Source organism: Anomaloglossus baeobatrachus, chromosome 5 (genome assembly GCF_048569485.1).
Source record: "Anomaloglossus baeobatrachus isolate aAnoBae1 chromosome 5, aAnoBae1.hap1, whole genome shotgun sequence".
Taxonomy (NCBI): Eukaryota; Metazoa; Chordata; class Amphibia; order Anura; family Aromobatidae; genus Anomaloglossus; species Anomaloglossus baeobatrachus.
The window spans coordinates 456,669,895-456,688,479 of NC_134357.1; the positions used below are offsets into that span (position 1 = coordinate 456,669,895).

At 46.5% G+C, this 18,585-nt stretch overlaps 1 long non-coding RNA gene across 2 annotated transcripts in view; it reads left to right on the forward strand.

Moving 5' to 3' along the window:
- The window catches only part of LOC142310321 (uncharacterized), a 327,398-nt gene that overhangs the window by 22,621 nt on the left and 286,192 nt on the right, over positions 1-18,585 (forward strand). The gene's annotated exons all lie outside the window — the stretch shown is intronic.

Genomic DNA, 18,585 nt, shown 5'->3' on the forward strand with positions numbered 1-18,585 from the left:
GTTTCTGCTGTGGTATCAGCCTAAAGTTTGTTCACTTTTTCCATTTATTTATTTTCTTGGTATGCTTGTCCCACCTGACGCTGTGTGCCCAGTCGCCAGCCGCCTCACTGTTTGATGCCTGGGAAAGGCTCTGTTAAAGTCCCTCCCCCTTGCTAGGACCGGCAGGCAGGTGAAGGATATTCCCGGCCCTTAAGGGTGTGCGGCAGTGCGATGGCTTGCGCCAAGTGCGACTGACACATTGCGCTTGCTAGGGTCTGGTTCAATCATCCCGCAATACAAAATCACACTAAACTACCATGTGGGGGTCTTGAAATCCTTATTCCAGTGCTTTTGAATTTCTGGTACTTTGATAGTCCAGTTGATGCAGGATTATTGGAATTTTCCTGTATTGGAAAGCATAAGTCTCAGTAGACGGAACAGTCCTCATCCTTTCTTTACAGCTGATGGACATCTAGAAATGTCTACATCAAGGAAACAAATGATGTCCTAAAAACAAAATCTGAAAATAATAATACTGGTCTGCAAAGATAACATTTTTTAAAAAGCAGGAGGTATACTTTTATATACTTTCGATTGCTGAACTCAGTAAAAAAAATATAGAAAAAATTCCAGCATGTACATTTTTTTCACAAACACTGGCTCCATAGGCTTTTTTCTTGCACCATACTTTGACCCCTTTTCATAAGCTTTGGTGGATGCTTTTGGTGGCATTAGATTGGTTTGAAATTACTGAACGCTTACAGGATTCTGATGAAGACTTTCACGGTAGACCCAACTAGCCACAGCTTTTTACACAACTCGAATTAAATACCGTATTTAGTCAGGGACTTGGAACTTCCTAAACATTCGGCAGAGCTTTTAGGCTCTGGACTAAAGGAAAAGAACCTGCTAGCTCCTGGAACCTATTTTTCATGGTACAGAAGCAGAGAAAAGGAATTCCATCCATACTTTTCTCAAGACTGTGCTCTAGTGTATTGCAGTCATGTTCCTGGGCTGATGGAAAATTTTAACATTGAGTACAATATGAGTGAGCGGAGTCTATTGATTTATCGAAAAAAAAAAGTCTGAAATCTCAATGATGTGTTGAACTTGGTAGGCAAAAAGGACTTGGAGAGCACATCCACTTTGATGTTCTTGTTCGCTGGCCAAAAATGGAGACCAAAGTCAAAACGGGCAAAGAACAATGACCACCTAGTTTCGCATGTGCAGATTGCAGGTAGGCCAAGTACTTATGGTTGGTGAATATGACGACTGAATAAACTGCCCTTTTTTAATAGATATTGCCACTCCTCCAAAACCATCTTTATTGCTAACATCACTCAGTTTCCATCACTCAGTTTCCAATCGAATAGTTGCATTCTAGAGCGGAGAAGGTCTTGGAAAAGAAACCGCAGTTTACCATTTGACGGTAGTTATTTCTGCATGAGGACTGCCTGACCCAAGAGGAAGAAGCATCGACCTCCAAGAAGAACTGTTTACTAATCTCAGGTCTATGCAGCACGAGAGGCGATGAAAAAGCTTGCTTAAAGGAGATAAAGGTGCTCTCATCCTCCAGAGTCCACACCTTTGGATTAGCACCATTACAAATCAAGGCAGAAATTGGGACGGTTCGGGACTAAAAATATGGTATAAATTGATGTTAATAATTAGTGAACCCTAGAAACTGCTGGATATCCTTCACACCATCAGGACAAAGCCACTTCAGAATTGAAAACACCTTCTCAGGATCTATCCTCAGTTTAGAATCAGAGATTATGTTACCCGGGAAGGGAAGAGAAGTCTGCCTGAACACGCACTTCTCAAGCTTAGCATATAGATGGTTCTCCCTAAGCCTCTGCAGGACCCAGAGGACATTCCTCCTGTCAGTTGGCAGATTGGAGGAAATCACCAGGATGTTGTCCAGGTATACCACCACACAAGAGTAGAGAAGCTCACGGAAAATGTAATTTACAAATTTTTGGATGACGGCAGGGGCATTGCTGAGCCCAAACGTCATTACTCGATACTCGTAATGGCTGTCATGCTGGCGTATATAGTTCAGGTTAGATACTCCTCGTAGGTCAAGGGTACAAGGGTAGTGAAGATTCTAAAGCCTCTGAGATGATCAAAGAATTCTGGAATGAGGGGTAGTGGATACTTATTCTTGATTGTGATTTGATTGAGGTTCCTGTATTCAGTCCCTTTTCTTTACAAAGAAGAAACTAGCTCCAGCCGGGAGTAAGATTTCTGGATAAATCCCATAGCCAGATTCTCTTTGATGTACTCAGACATGGCTTAGGTCTCCACCTGGCACAGAGGGTAGAGACGGCCTCAAGGATGAGTGGAATGGAAAAGTAGATCTATAGGACAATCATACAGCTTGTGAGGAGGTAGAGTGTCTGCTTCCTTCTTATCGAAGACGACCGTATAAGACCAAGACGCAGGTGGGAAGCCTGGTAGATTGGACAGAGTGGCCGGCAATCAAGCAGGACGAATAGAGACAACATATTTCTCGTGACAAGACTGACCCCAACAAAGCACTTCTCCGGACCTCCAATCAAAGATGGGCTCATGCACTTCTAACCATGGCAGACCCAGGTGCAAAGGACGGGACAGACCTGGTAGCACATAGAAGGCCATCATCTCTGAATGCAACATTCCCATCTGTAGTTCCATTGGCCCTGTAACACATTGGAGGGTCTTGGACAGAGCTCTCCCTTCAACGGGCGACACCACTAAGAGACTTTGAAGATGTTGAATGGCAATCTCATACTGGTCCACCACAGCATGTTAGGCCTGTGTCACACGCCCGTGAAAATCACGCACGTGTTTCAAGGACGTGTCAAAGATGCGGATTGTCCTCGGTGTGCTGTGTGTATGGCACACATGTGTTATCCGTGATAACACACGGAGAATGAGAACTTTCTGCTCACCTGTCCCTGGCGTCGCTTTCCGGGGTGCTGATCTTCGGTCTCCAGCCCTGCCGACTCCCCGCTGCTGCTGCTTTGGGCCGCAGTGAAGTGAATATTAAATGAGCATAATGAGTGGCGGTCGGCAGCAAGTGACAGCAGCGGCAGAGGCAGGAGAGCTGGAAAAGGTGAGTAAAGGTTTGTTTTTTTTTAAAAGACACATGTCTTTTCTCCGGTACGTGTCACACGGAACACATCCATGTAGTCCGTGTGTGTTACGTGTGACACGTTTGCGTTCCATGTGACACCCGTGATGCCGGAGAAAAACTGACATGTCGACGTATGGAGCACACGGGCATACGTAATTACGGAACGGACACACGTTCCGTGCAAAATACTTACGTGTGCCCGAAACTATAGGAAAACATATCTCAACGTGTGCCCATGTCTCCGGTAGGTGAGAAAACTGTCCATACACGTACCGGAGGCACGAACGTGTGACAGAGGCCTAACATGAAGTTTCCTGTGGATCCAGAAACCGGAGAGGCCGACTCGGTGAACTGAGTGTTGCCACAGGAAACAGTCACTGACAGAGTCAGGGGCAGAGAGGGGTTGCTCTCGCCTAGGGTAGCCTCTCCAACAGACCCTAGGATTGGGAGTTTCTTGGTACAGGAATGGATTAGTTTTTCAGGACTGTCACAGTACAAGCACTTTCCTTCAGTGCGACGGACCTCCTGTTAATACTTAGCCAACATCACTCAGTCTACTTGCATGGGTTCAGGAGGAACTGCAGAAAATAAAGACTGCAGAAACAATCTGTGTTTGAAATGATGGAGCCAGGCGCATCAACCTCCTCCATGACAATCGACCCCAGAAGCTGACACCTTGTTTGCATCCAAGTACTTGTATGGACAATTGGCATTGTAGTATCCTGGGTCCACTACAAGCACCCGTCTGCCTTCTTTACCTACTAACTAGTTTTCCTCTTGTGGTATCCTATAGATCCAAAAATAAGACCTCTAACACACATACAACGGAGCAACTGTATGATTAAGACCATACTTGGGTTGAAACGTCACAGTTAAGTCGCAGTTTGGCTGTTGAAATTCTATCTATTGTGTGTTACATATCCATTAAATATCACTTTTGCATTCTATAAAAGAGAGTGTGCTGCAATTACTATTCTTAGACTATCCCAGAAGGCTGCTACCAGCGCCTCATTATTTCAACTGAGTTCTGAAGACAGAGTGTAGAAACAAATGGCATATTGGCCTACTCAAAGACTTGGGAAATGCCGGCATCCCCACACTGTCCCGCTTCCTCTTCCTGGCAGGAACACTCGTGCGCTCACCCTCCCGAATGCTCGGTGGTGGCATCTGCTTCTTTCCTCCCTGACTGCTCCTGGGGGCTGTGCACACAGCACAGGTCTTCTTGGAGTGCACTTAGGTTGCACTCACTCTCTCTCCCCTATTCTTAAAGGGGAGCGCACTGAGAGGCAGTGGGTACTTAAGGTATCCTCCCCATATGGGAGGTGCCTGGGCAACATAGTCTTATTGTTAGAGACATGCTGAAAACTATGAGGTCCTGTTCCCCTCCCTGCTGTTAAAGGGCCAGCATGCCCTAATCCGGAATTGTCTAACACCCTATGGCTGAGAGGCACTAGGTACTTTAAGCCATCCTTCCCCTATGGAGCTGCTTGAGTAATGTAGTCTTATTGCTAGAGACATTCTGGGATTTGTCAGCTCCCCTTCCTGATCCCTGTATCTGTTACCTCTAACTGCTAACCCGTACCTATAGTCTAATACCTACCGGAGCCTGCCATACTTGCCTTACCTGCTGTACCTGTTGTACTCGCTGTACCTGTCATACCCTCTGCACCAGCCTGAACAGCCATCCAGTCTACATCAGCCTGAACCAGCCGTGCAGTCTCCACCAGCCTGACCCAGCTTTTTCGTCTGCATCAGCCGTCCTGCCTTCATCTACGTTTCTTCATCCTCTACCCCTGTGGTAAATGACCACAGTGCCGTGATACTCTCTGGACTAGCACCTGGTGGGTACCTTCCAGCACAATCCTTTCCTCACCAGTAGAGGCTATAGTGAAGATGAGGTAGTCGCTTAGTTACACCCCTGCAGGATGAGCCTGTGCTGTAGCACAGTGGGTCCACACCCATCAGTGTAACAACTTCCCTGGCGCAGTCTAAGGAAAGAAGACGCTGCAGCACCGACAATGCCCGGTTTGTCGAAAACCTTGCAGAATGCCTCCAGAAAGATTTTCTAGTTCGAGATTACAAGATACCATCTCTCCCGTAAGGGGTTGAGCTACGAAAGGGCCTTTCCTCCCAGCTAGGACATAATTAATGCAATCTTGGCCCAGTTCAAATGAAATTGAGGAGCCAAAGTTTCAAAGTGCAGCATCAAACTGCGGAGGAGCAGACAAACAGGGTCCAGAGCAAGGAACAGGAATAACAGCCTATGCTGTAAATACAGTCTGGATTGGTGCAGATGAGGCAGCTGGCGCCAGAGCGTTCAAACGGTTGCTCACAGCCTGTAGATAGGTCACAATCAGATCTTGCTGTTGCCACTGGCAGGTCATCTTCTGATACAACGTCAGAAGTGTAGGAGAGCTATGGTCAACAGGGTCCATGGCCTTAGCAAACAGTCTGCGCCTCAGGTCTGGGCTTACCTTGGATGGGCGTGGCTAAGCAACCTCATCTTCACTACAGCCTGTGATTGTGTGATTAGGCTTTTGTGCTGGAAGGTAGTCACCAGATACCACTTTAGGGCAGTCCCCGGTTCTGTGGCAGCTCACCCCAGGGATCAGGAATGCAGCTACGGACTGTGGTACAGGCAAGATGGCTGTAACAGACTGGACGGCAGGTACTGGCAGGACGGCAAGTACAGACTGGATAGCAGGTGAAACACAAGCAAGGGTATGCAGGACTGGAATGGACTCAGGTACTTGGGTACAAGTACACAGGACAGGAACTGATACTGGAACACCGGCACAGGAACACATAACTGGGACAAATACCAGGGACCTAACAACTAGCTAATGTACAGACAAACTGACTAGACATGTTGCTCACGCACCTCACTAAGGGGGAGGATGCCTCAAGTACCCAGTGCCTCTCAGCCATAGTTTGAGAGGCACTTCTGGATTAAGTGCGCTCTCCCTTTAAGAAGGTGGAACAGAGAGCGCGCTCTAAGTACGTTCCCTGGAGACCTGTGCTGCATGCACAGGCCCCAGGAACAGGACGTTGTGGCAAGGATCACAGAGAGACACTGCAGGGTGATCAAGATGGTGAGTGCACCAGCATCCCTGCTGGGTGGAGGACGTGGAACATTGCAGGAAGCTGGTGTAACGCCCTGGAAAACCAGGTAGATGTACACATAGGCCCCCGCATAACACCCATCCTACAAAGGGTTAAACCAGCCGACCTGAAACCCTAGTCACCCCCCTCAGGGAAGGACAGACACACCAGTGGGCGGGACCAGGTGGTTGGGAAACGCCCACCTAGGGGTCTAGAGAGCCTGGGGCGGGAAAACAGTCAGATTGAGATCAAGTTCAAGTGGAGTGGAGGTGCCAGGGTCAAGCTGACAGGTGCCAGGGTCGGAGCCCTGACACCTTGGCTAGGTGGCAGATGGTAACCAGAGTCTGCAGGAGATGGGAAGACGAGGTGGACCGGGACAGGGTTAGAGCACGCCGGTACCGACACCGGAGAACCGACCCGGAAACCGTGTGCACAGAGGGGGTACTTGGACCCTGAAGCCAGGACCGGCACCGACGGCCTAGCTAATTAACCAGTTGAGGGCAGGATTTTAGGTCCTGTCCCAACCTAAGTCCCGAAAAGTAGACAACCACCCACCGAGAGAGATAGGGCAACCGCCAGGGCCCGTAGATCCCAAGGGTCAGCGTCAGACAGGCACGGCTCCCAACCAAAGGACCGGGAGCGGACTCCCGTGTTTCAAACCGGTAAGTCCTACCTACAACACACTGAGTGCAGAGGAGAGAGACTTTGACTACCAACCCGGGTGTGGGATCAGATACACCCGTCTGCGGCAGCCGGCCACCATAACCTTGGTTTACCACAAGACCTGTGTGCTTTATTCGACCGTGAGTAACATCCCTGGCCTGGCCGGGTGCGCCGGCCCCTGCAATCACCATCCTCAACATAGAGACACTGGGCCCCGGAACATCCATCCCTACCCACGGAGGGGTTAACATTCAGCTGCCAGCCCAACGTCCCTGGGAGCCCCGCAACGGCAGCGGTGGTGCTGCATCTCACCACACACCGTGGGTGGCGTCACAGACATTTTACAACCAATCCCGTATAAATACGTCCCTCTTTATTCGGAATGTCCGCGCGACCCCCCAGGTCCGGAGAACCCCTCCTGCTGTACCGTAGATCCGGATCCGAGCAGCACTGGCTGCTGTCGTGGGGGCGGCACACTGGCACTGGCATTTCAGGATTTTTGTGGGTCCGGATATTCGGAAAATCATGAAGGACGTGTTTGAAACAAAAATAAAAGCTGTTGAAAAAGGGATTCTTTTAAAGAAGTAATGAAGACATTTTTAGGTAACAACAAAGACCAAAATTTAAGTTTATCGTGGAGAACTTGCTGAAACGTTTCAAAGTCTTGGGTTGTCTGTTGAATTTCAAGTTACATTTTTACATTTCCATTTGGACTACTTTCCTGAAAATCTTGGTGTTGTTAGCAAAAAGGAAGAAGAAAGATTTCATCAGGATATCAAGGAGATGGAACGATGATACCAAGGTAGATGGAACGTGAATATGAGGGGGGACGACTGCTGGATGCTTCACAGAGAAAATCCGCAGCCTTCTATAAGAGAAAAGGTATCAAGGGAAGCTTAAAAGAGAAATGGAAAAGGCGCAAGAATTATTTTCCAATAAAGTTGAAAAATTAATTTTCAATATTTTTATATACTGTATTATATTGTATACATGTTTGGCTAAACTAAAGATTTTTCTTGTTCGTCTCTCTTGTATGTAATTTCACACACGTTTTGTGCAAAATCCATACATGATGGTTAAAAATATAAATTATTATTCTTTTTAAAACTCAGGTCATAATAAAACATTAGCAGGGTCGCCATCAGGGCATGACAACCATGACTGGTGTATGGGGCCCAGTAAAGAGGGGAGCCTGACCGGGCCCCCCTCTTCACCGGGCCCTAGTCACAGCCGCAGTAGAGGGGACTGGCTGTGTCACTTTGACCACTACACACATGGCTAATTTGCATGCAAAGCCCTTCTAGGGTGGGAGGCAAGGTGGGTGGAGCAGAGCAGAGCGCCAACGTGTCATTTCGCAGCCAAGCGTTCTACAGAGTGATGAGCTCATCATTCTGTGATCTCATCACTCTACTGCTACTGCAGGCAACGCGGAGGTGGCGAGGACGTGGCAGCCAGCCGGGACAGGTAAGCACTCAGTAAGCTGAAGACGATCGCAGGGGGTGGTGGTGGTGGTGGGGGCCCAGCCCTGTGTTGCTTCAGCTGGTTGTGAGTAGAATTTAGCGCGGTTCGCGGTTCGAGGTTCTCCAGTTCGCGGCTCGAGTGATTTTGGGGGCTGTTCTAGATCGAACTAGAACTCGAGCTTTTTGCTAAAGCTCGATAGTTCTAGATACATTCGAGAACGGTTCTAGCAGCAAAAAGACAAGCTAATTACTAGCTGGCTTTCCGCTGTAATAGTGTAAGTCACTCTGTGACTCACACTATTATGAAATTTCAGTGTATAGTGTGCGGGAACAGCGCATTCAGATCACTACTGTTAGGATAATGGCGCCATTTTTTTTTTCCTTGTCTTCCTTCCCTAAGCGCGCACGTGTAGTGGGGCGGGCCAGCATGTCAGCCAATCCCAGACACACACACAGCTAAGTGGACTTTTAGCCAGAGAAGCAACGGCATGTGTGATAGGATGTCCATGTCACATGTCCCTGCATTATAAAAACGAGTATCTGCCCGTCCGGACGCCATTATCTCTTCTGCATCTGGGTGTCAGTCACCGCTGGCGTAGCTCCTGTCTCCGATACTGCTGTGTACACTCTATATACAGCGCTATACAGAATAGGGATAGAAGTTTCTTTCAGCCCTTGTAAGGGCTAATACCGGCAGGGTCAGAGCCATAGGTGACAGTCAGGGCCGTGAAAACAGATTTTAACAGCTACACAAGATAACAGCGTCTGTGTAGCTAAGGTCACGGATTTCCTCGCTGCATTTCCCCATTAGGAGGGTTAGAAAGGGAGGCTTCCTTTCCTCTACCCAGACCCACAACCCTGCCACTGTACCCTCCTGCCCTTTGCACACTCAAACTCATTGTTACTAAGCCATTATACTAGCAAACACTGAGGAAACTTAGTGGCATCCTAAAAGTGGCTGTTGGACTTCTGTATTGTCCCACTAGTGCAAAGATATTTGCAGCATGTCTGCCTGCATTGCACACTCAAACTCATTGTTACTAAGCCATTATACTAGCAAACACTGAGGAAACTTAGTGGCATCCTAAACAAGGCTGTTGGACTTCTGTAATGTCCCACTAGTGCAAAGATATTTGCAGCACGTCTGCCTGCATTGCACACTCAAACTCATTGTTACTAAGCCATTATACTAGCAAACACTGAGGAAACTTAGTGGCATCCTAAAAGTGGCTGTTGGACTTCTGTATTGTCCCACTAGTGCAAAGATATTTGCAGCACGTCTGCCTGCATTGCACACTCAAACTCATTGTTACTAAGCCATTATACTAGCAAACACTGAGGAAACTTAGTGGCATCCTAAACGTGGCTGTTGGACTTCTGTATTGTCCCACTAGTGCAAAGATATTTGCAGCACCTCTGCCTGCATTGCACACTCAAACTCACTGTTACTAAGCCATTATACTAGCAAACACTGAGGAAACTTAGTGGCATCCTAAACGTGGCTGTTGGACTTCCGTATTGTCCCACTAGTGCAAAGATATTTGCAGCACGTCTGCCTGCATTGCACACTCAAACTCATTGTTACTAACAATTATACTAGCAAACACTGAGGAAACTTAGTGGCATCCTAAACGTGGCTGTTGGACTTCTGTATTGTCCCACTAGTGCAAAGATATTTGCAGCACGTCTGCCTGCATTGCACACTCAAACTCATTGTTACTAAGCCATTATACTAGCAAACTATGCTGCCAGTTTAAGGGCCGTAGTTGCATTGTCAGGGATAATTATTGTTGTTTATTCTGCTGTTAATAAAGCTAGACCACCGCTGAAATCTACACCACCTCTCAATTTTTACTACCACATTTTAAGTGCACAATCTTGTCGCAATCAAAATGAGTGGCAAAATGACAGATGCTGGTGGAAAGGGGAAGAGGCGTGTTGGAAAAGGAAAAAAAAAGGGTTTGTCCGTGGGGAAGGTGGCAAAGCTCCATTAACGTCTGCTGAAGATAGACCATCTTCCAGCAAAAGTAAGATGTTTTCTACTTACCGTGGACAATCCGATGTGCTCCCTTTTTTACGGACACGAACAACTGGAACAAAGGTAGATGATGGCCAAAAAAGGAAAATGCTTGAATGGATCTCAAGTGGTCCAACAAGTGCCTTCTCCGCCACCTCAACTACCGCATCCAAAAAACACCAGTCCTCTGAGTTGTCAGCCCAATCACACTTGCATTCTCCCAGCTCTGAAGTCTCCATCTGCCCTGCACAGTATGGTGGAACTGAGATGGCTGAGTCTGCAGAGCTGTTCAGTCACACTATAGCCTGGGAATCAGAAGTCTGCTCCCAAGCTACAGTGAGTACAGACCAGTAAATGGTCTGCAGTGATGCCCAGAACCTTTGCGACTCTGATTCAGGCCGTGAGGACCAAGTTTCTGAGCATAATGTTGACCCTTTTTCACAAACTGTAACACCTATTGTTATAGACAATGAGGAACATACTGATGACGATGAGACGCAGATACAGTCATATGAAAAAGTTTGTGCACCCCTATTAATGTTACCTTTTTTCTTTATAACAATTTGGGTTTTTTGCAAAAGCTATTTCAGTTTCATATATCTAATAACTGATGGACTGAGTAATATTTCTGGATTGAAATGAGGTTTATTGTACTAACAGAAAATGTGCAATCTGCATTTAAACAAAATTTGACCGATGCAACAGTATGGGCACCTCAACATAAAAGTGACATTAATATTTTGTAGATCCTCCTTTTGCAAAAATAACAGCCTCTAGTCGCTTCCTGTAGCTTTTAAGGAATTCCTGGATCCTGGATGAAGGTATATTTGACCATTCCTGTTTACAAAACAATTCCAGTTCAGTTAAGTTGGATGGTCGCCGAGCATGGACAGCACGCTTCAAATCATCCCACAGATTTTCAATGATATTCAGGTCTTGGGACTGGGATAGCAATTGTTCCTCTGCATGAATGCCTGAGTAGATTTGGAGCAGTGTTTTGGATCATTGTCTTGCTGAAATATCCATCCCCTGCGTAACTTCAACTTTGTCATTGATTCTTGCACATTATTGTCAAGAGTCTGCTGTTACTGAGTTGAAACCATGCAACCCACATCTTTACCAAGATTCCCAGTGCCGGCATTGGCCACACAGCCCCAAAGCATGATGGAACCTCCACCAAATTTTACTGTGGGTAGTAAGTGCTGTTCTTGGAATGCCGTGTTTTTTTGCCTCCATGCATAACGCCTTTTTGTATGACCAAAGAACTCAATCTTTGTTTCATCAGTCCACAGGACCTTCTTCCAAAATGTAACTGGCTTGTCCAAATGTGCTTTTGCATACCTAAAGGCGACTCTGTTTGTGGGGTACTTGCAAAAATGGCTTCTTTCGCATCACTCTCCCATACAGCTTCTCCTTGTGCTAAGTGCGCTGTATTGTTGACCGATGCACAGTGACACCATCTGCAGCAAGATGATGCTGCAGGTCTTTGGAGGTGGTCTGTGGATTGTCCTTGACTGTTCTCACCATTCTTCTTCTCTGCCTTTCTGATATTTTTCTTGGCCTGCCACTTCTGGGCTTAACAAGAACTGTACCTGTGTTCTTCCATTCCCTTACTATGTTCCTCACAGTGGAACCTGACAGTTTAAATCTCTGAGACAATTTTTTGTATTCTTCCCCTGAACAACTACGTTGAATAATCTTTGTTTTCAGATCATTTGAGAGTTGTTTTGAGGAGCCCATGATGCCACTCTTCATAGGAGATTCAAATAGGAGAACAACTTGCAAGTGACCACCTTAAATACCTTTTCTCATGATTGTATACACCTGCCTATCAAGTTCAAAGCTCAATGAGGTTACAAAACCAATTTAGTGCTTTAGTAAGTCAGTAAAAAGTAGTTAGGAGTGTTCAAATCAAGAAATTGATAAGGGTGCCCATACTTTTGCATCGGTCAAATTTTGTTTAAATGCGTATTGCACATTTTCTGTTAGTACAATAAACCTCATTTCAATCCAGAAATATTACTCAGTCCATCAGTTATTAGATATATGAAACTGAAATAGCTGTTGCAAAAACCCAAAGTGTTATAAAGAAAAAAGGTGAACATTAATAGGGGTGCCCAAACTTTTTCATATGACTGTACCAGATTGGGATGATAACTTAAATATTCGGTCAGGGCAAGAAGAGGCTCGGTCTGAGGGTGAGGGGAGTGCAAACACAACAATTGATGAGGAAGTTCTAGATCCCACCTACTGTCAACCCACAGTCAGGCACTCGAGGAGGTCAACAGAGGCGGTGGAGGAGGATGCAACCGACGACGAAGTTACCTTGCGCCTTCCTGGACAGAGTCGGGGCACTGGTAGCACGTCTACAACTGCATCCTCAGCCACCACTCTGCCTCTGAGCACTAGTCGGGGGGGCTCAGCAGGTCGCATGCCCTCTAAGCCTTGCCTAGCCTGGTCCTTTTTTGACATAGCAAAAGATCGCCCAAATTATGTGATCTGTAAAATTTGTCGTGATTCTGCTAGTAGAGGGCAAAACCTCAGCAGTTTGACAACTTCTTCCATGAATCGTCACATGAATAAATATCATATGTCCCAGTGGGAAGCTCACCGTGCTGCAATGCGGCCTAGCGGAGCGAACCATCCACCGCCTGCCCCTTCCAGTGCATCCGCATGCTCTTCATCTTCATCTTCTAGGACTGTGGGGACAGCTGTCACACCTGGTTTTCCACGCACAACTTCCACCACTGTAACCGCAACAGGCAGTTTGCTTGGTAGGTCGTCAGTTGGTTTGGAAGGGGAAACAAGTACGTGTGTACAGCTCTCTCAGACATCGATAGCACCAACGTTGGATGAAGGCAAAATCATGTCTACGCCTGCACTTTCCTCACAAAGCTGCATTTTTCCAGGGACACCCTACTCAACACCGTCTACACACAGCAGCCAGATCTCTGTCCCTCAGATGTGGACAAATAAAAGGCCACTTCCTGCGACCCATGACAAAGCTAAGAGGTTGACTTTATCCCTCTGTAGCTCTTGGCTACCGAAATGCTGCCTTTCCGCCTGGTGGACACACAGGATTTTAGAGACCTTATGTCTGTCGCTGTGCCCCAGTACCAGATGCCCAGTCGCCACTACTTCTCTAAGAAAGGTGTGCCCGCGCTACACCAGCATGTCGCACACAACATCACCGCTTCCTTGAGAAACTCTGTGTGTCAACGGGTGCATTTCACCACCGATACTTGGACCAGTAAGCATGGCCAGGGACGTTACATAACGCTGACTGGGCACTGGGTAACTATGGTGATAGATGGTGAAGGGTCTGCTGCACAAGTCTTGCCGTCCCCACGACTTGTGTGTCAATCCTCTGTCTGTCCAATTTCCGCCACTGCTTCTGCCTCCTCCACCTCATCTGGGTCCTCCACCTCCGCCCCAAGCCTGCCTGGTCAGGCCACCAGCGTTCTCACTGCGCAGAAGGAATCACGCACCCCTCATTACTATGCTGGCAGCAGAGCGCAACGGCATCAGGCGGTCTTTAGCTTGACATGTCTTGGAAATAGGAGTCACACAGCGGCTGAGTTGTGGGCAGCTCTGGAGACCGAGTTTAATAAATGGTTGTCTCCACTCAACCTACAGCCTGGTAAGGCCGTGTGCGACAATGCTGCAAACCTGGGTGCGGCCCTTCACCTGGGCAAGGTGACACACGTGCCTTGTATGGCTCACGTGTTGAACCTTGTTGTCCAGCAATTTTTAGCACACCATCCCGGCCTAGATGGCCTTCTGACCAGGGCACGAAAACTGTCTGCTCACTTCCGCCGTTCAACTGCCGCAGCTGAGCGACTTGCATCGCTCCAGAAGTCTTTCGGCCTGCCGGTTCATCGCCTGAAATGCGATGTGCCGACACGCTGGAATTCGACTTTCCACATGTTACAGCGACTGTGGCAGCACCGCCGAGCCCTGGTGCAATACGTCATGACGTATTGCCTGGCCCAACGAGATGCAGAGGTGGGGCAGATCACCCTGATGGAGTGGTCTCAGATCAAGGACCTATGCACCCTTCTGCACAGTTTCGATATGGCGACGAATATGTTTAGCGCTCACAATGCCATTATCAGCATGACAATTCCAGTCATTTACATGCTGGAGCACACGCTAAACACTATTCGGAGTCAGGGGGTGGGACAACAGGAAGGGGAGGAACTACAGGAGGATTCATATGCGCAAGACACAACAACATCACCAAGGTCCAGACGTTCATCATCACCAACGCGGCAGGCATGGGACCATGGGGGATAGGGATCAACAAGGGCGCATGGTAGCAGGTGAAATGTTGAGGAAGGTGCAGGAGAACATGAAGAAATGGAGGACGAACTGTCCATGGACATGGAAGACTCAGAGGATGTTGTGACATAATTCCAGCCATAGAAAGGTACGCACGTATGCAGGAGTATCAGCAGAAGCTGTTACTCGATCTTAGCTCGGCTTTTCCACCAAACAACCGTGCAGGTGCAGGGAGTGAATCTCCCAGTTGTAACTTGACAAACATGGGACGGTCTCGTTATCTTCAGCAGTCTACCCATACCAGTAGCACGTATCTGGTGCTGGTAACAGCAATTTTATTGAATATTTTCATAATTTTTTTAGACCGTCCTTTGCAAGGCCACCAGAGACAACAAGTCTGACACATAGTCAACGGCTGGAGAGGATGATACAGGATTATCTCCAAATGAACATCGATGCCATGACTTTGCAAATGGAGCCTTGCTCATTTTGGGCTTCAAATCTTGAAAAATGGCCAGAGCTCTCAACTTACGCCTTGGAGATTTTGTCGTGTCCAGCTGCCAGCGTTGTCTCTGAACGTGTCTTCAGTGCTGCTGGGTGTGTGCTGACAGATAAGCGCACGCGTCTGTCCAGTGACAATGTGGACAGACTGACGTTCATCAAAATGAACAAGTCATGGATCCAGAAGGAATTTACTACCCCTGTGTCATCCTGGGGAGAGTAAATGCTTGTGGATTTGGAATGTGCTTGATGCAAATCAAAACATCCTGTTTGCAACTAGGGCACAAGTGCTGCCACTGATGGGGTGTCTGTGTGGCCCAATTTTTGGAAAAAAAGGGAGACTCCGCTTGGAGTAACCCTTGCTTGCTGTGTTTTTTAAAAGGAGCCAAGATGAACAAGTCATGGTTCAGCAAAGACTTTGCTACCTACCCCGGGGTCATCCTGGGAACGGTTAAGTATGGCGTATTTTTGAATGTGCTTGATGCAAATCTAGCTGTGAAGTGTACAACTGGGGCACAAGTGCTGCCACTGAAGGGGTTAGTGTCTGTGTGGCTCAATTTTTGGAAAAAAGGGAGACTCCGCTTGGAGTAACCCTTGCTTACATTGTTTTTAAAAATGATCCAAGATGAACAGAGCTGGGATCAGGAAAGACTTTGCTACCTACCCCGGTGTCATCCTGGGGACGGTTAAGTATGGCGTATTTTTGAATGTGCTTGATGCAAATCTACCTGTGAAATGTACAACTGAGGCACAAGTGCTGCCACTGAAGGGGTGGGTGTGTGTGTGTGTGTGGCCCAATTTTTGGAAAAAAGGGAGACTCTGCTTGGAATAACCCTTGCTTACATTGTTTTTAAAAATGATCCAAGATGCACAGAGCTGGGATCAGGAAAGACTTTGCTACCTACCCCGGTGTCATCCTGGGGACGGTTAATTATGGCGTATTTTTGAATGTGCTTGATGCAAATCTAGCTGTGAAGTGTACAACTGGGGCACAAGTGCTGCCACTGATGGGGTGTCTGTGTGGCCCAATTTTTGGAAAAAAGGGAGACTCCGCTTGGAGTAACCCTTGCTTACATTGTTTTTTTTTTAAACACAAATTTTATTGCAGTTTTCAGAATCATTACAATATATCTAACATTTGAACAAGAATAAATTCACCTTACCAATTTACCCACCCTTGTCTTAACCCACCCTCTTTTATTCCCACTTTATCCCCCCCAACATTTTTAATACACAGAACACCAGGTATAAGTCGCGAAAGAACACACAGCTCCTCTATATTCTGATCCCCGTTTGAAGCCCTATTTCTCTGAAACCCTCGTCTCGCCCTACTGTCGTGTCTCTACTACGTGTGTATTTTCAGCTTTCCCAATGTGCCTTGCAAGTCTCCCAGTAGATACCATTCCGTATTGCTTACATTGTTTTTAAAAATGATCCAAGATGAACAGAGCTGAGATCAGGAAAGACTTTGCTACCTACCCCGGTGTCATCCTGGGGACGGTTAAGTATGGCGTATTTTTGAATGTGCTTGATGCAAATCTACCTGCGAAATGTACAACTGAGACACAAGTGCTGCCACTGAAGGGGTGGGTGTGTGTGTGGCCCAATTTTTGGAAAAAAGGGAGACTCCGCTTGGAGTAACCCTTGCTTGCCGTGTTTTTAGAAAGGAGCCAAGATGAACAAGTTATGGTTCAGCAAAGACTTTGCTACCTACCCCGGTGTCATCCTGGAGACGGTTAAGAATGGCGTATTTTTGAATGTGCTTGATGCAAATCTAGCTGTGAAGTGTACAACTGGGGCACAACTGCTGCCACTGAAGGGGTGGGTGTGTGTGTGGCCCAATTTTTGGAAAAATGGGAGACTCCGCTTGGAGTAACCCTTGCTTACATTGTTTTTAAAAATGATCCAAGATGCACAGAGCTGGGATCAGGAAAGACTTTGCTACCTACCCCGGTGTCATCCTGGGGACGGTTAAGTTTGGCGTATTTTTGAATGTGCTTGATGCAAATCTAGCTGTGAAGTGTACAACTGGGGCACAAGTGCTGCCACTGAAGGGGTGGGTGTGTGTGTGGCCCAATTTTTGGAAAAAAGAGAGACTCCGCTTGGAGTCACCTTGCGGTGTTTTACATGATTTTAGAAGGGCGTGCCATGCCTATATCTGTGTCTCCTCCTCTTTTTCCTTGTCCAGCTCTTTTGTTTTCGCATGAGTATATATCATTGTCACTTTCCCATGTGTTTGTGTTGTGTTGTGAGTTGTTTGTCACCTTTTGGACACCTTTGAGGGTGTTTTCTAGGTGTTTTTATGTGTTTGTGATTGCCTGCCATTGTTTCCTATGCGGTTCGAGTTCGGTTCGTCGAACTGTACTCGAACGAGACCTCCGTTCGACGAACCGAACTCGAGCCGAACCACAGCTGGTTCGCTCATCTCTAGTTGTGAGTCAATAAAATGATTATCATAAAACTTAATGAAAAATAATAAAAATAATAAAATGTTATATAATTAAAAAAAATAAACAGAATATAATAAAAAATATATAAGACACATATACAAAACACATACATCTATCTAGCTATCTATATTCATATATATTGTATATTCTGTACATGTGGTGTATAAAAATGTGTTTATATATTATAAACATAACTATAACTTATAATAAACTGTGACAAAAACAATAAAATAATATACTAAAATCCAACCAAAAATAATAAAAAATTCCAATAAAATCTAATAATAATAATAATAATAATAATAATAAAATCTAATATAATTTACTATGATTTTTAACGTGGTGCTCTGTTAGTGTGTTAGGAGTTAATATCTAAGTAGATATTCTATATGTGACATTGGGTTATGTGGATGAGACAATCAAGTCTTCTCCCTTCCCCCACGTTATAACCTTTAAGTACAATCTATACAAGAGATAATTCCCTCACCCCCTCCACCTATAATTCTCTCTGGATGTACATTGTGGGTCATTGAAGGTCAAGCTGTCTCCTCCACTAAATGTATTACTTATGAGGGAAAAGATCGGAAACATCACAAAGCAGCCTGGAACATGAGCAGAGCGGCAGTTCAGGCCCTCATCTCATGACAGTTGCTAAATAACATCCTAAACCTTCTATGAGAAACATGACAGCTCACCGATGTAATGACACCAAAACGCGTTGTTTCTGTGATCCACAGATGGGTGCTACCGCACTACACAAGGCTTCAGTAGAAAAAGTCTAGAATGAGATAAGAACAATATTCACAGTGTTTTTGTATGGCTGTAACGCGTTTCATGATCTCACACAGTATGCTGGAAGTGACACGCCCGCACTGGGGCCATGGGGTGACTCATTACTGGGCGGCGGTTCTGGCTCTGGGGCGCCGCGGTGGCATGTCCCGGCTCCGTGACCCCGGCGATGTTGTTTAGGGAATATGAAGGAAAGGGATGAAGACAGTTTATTTGTGATGCCAC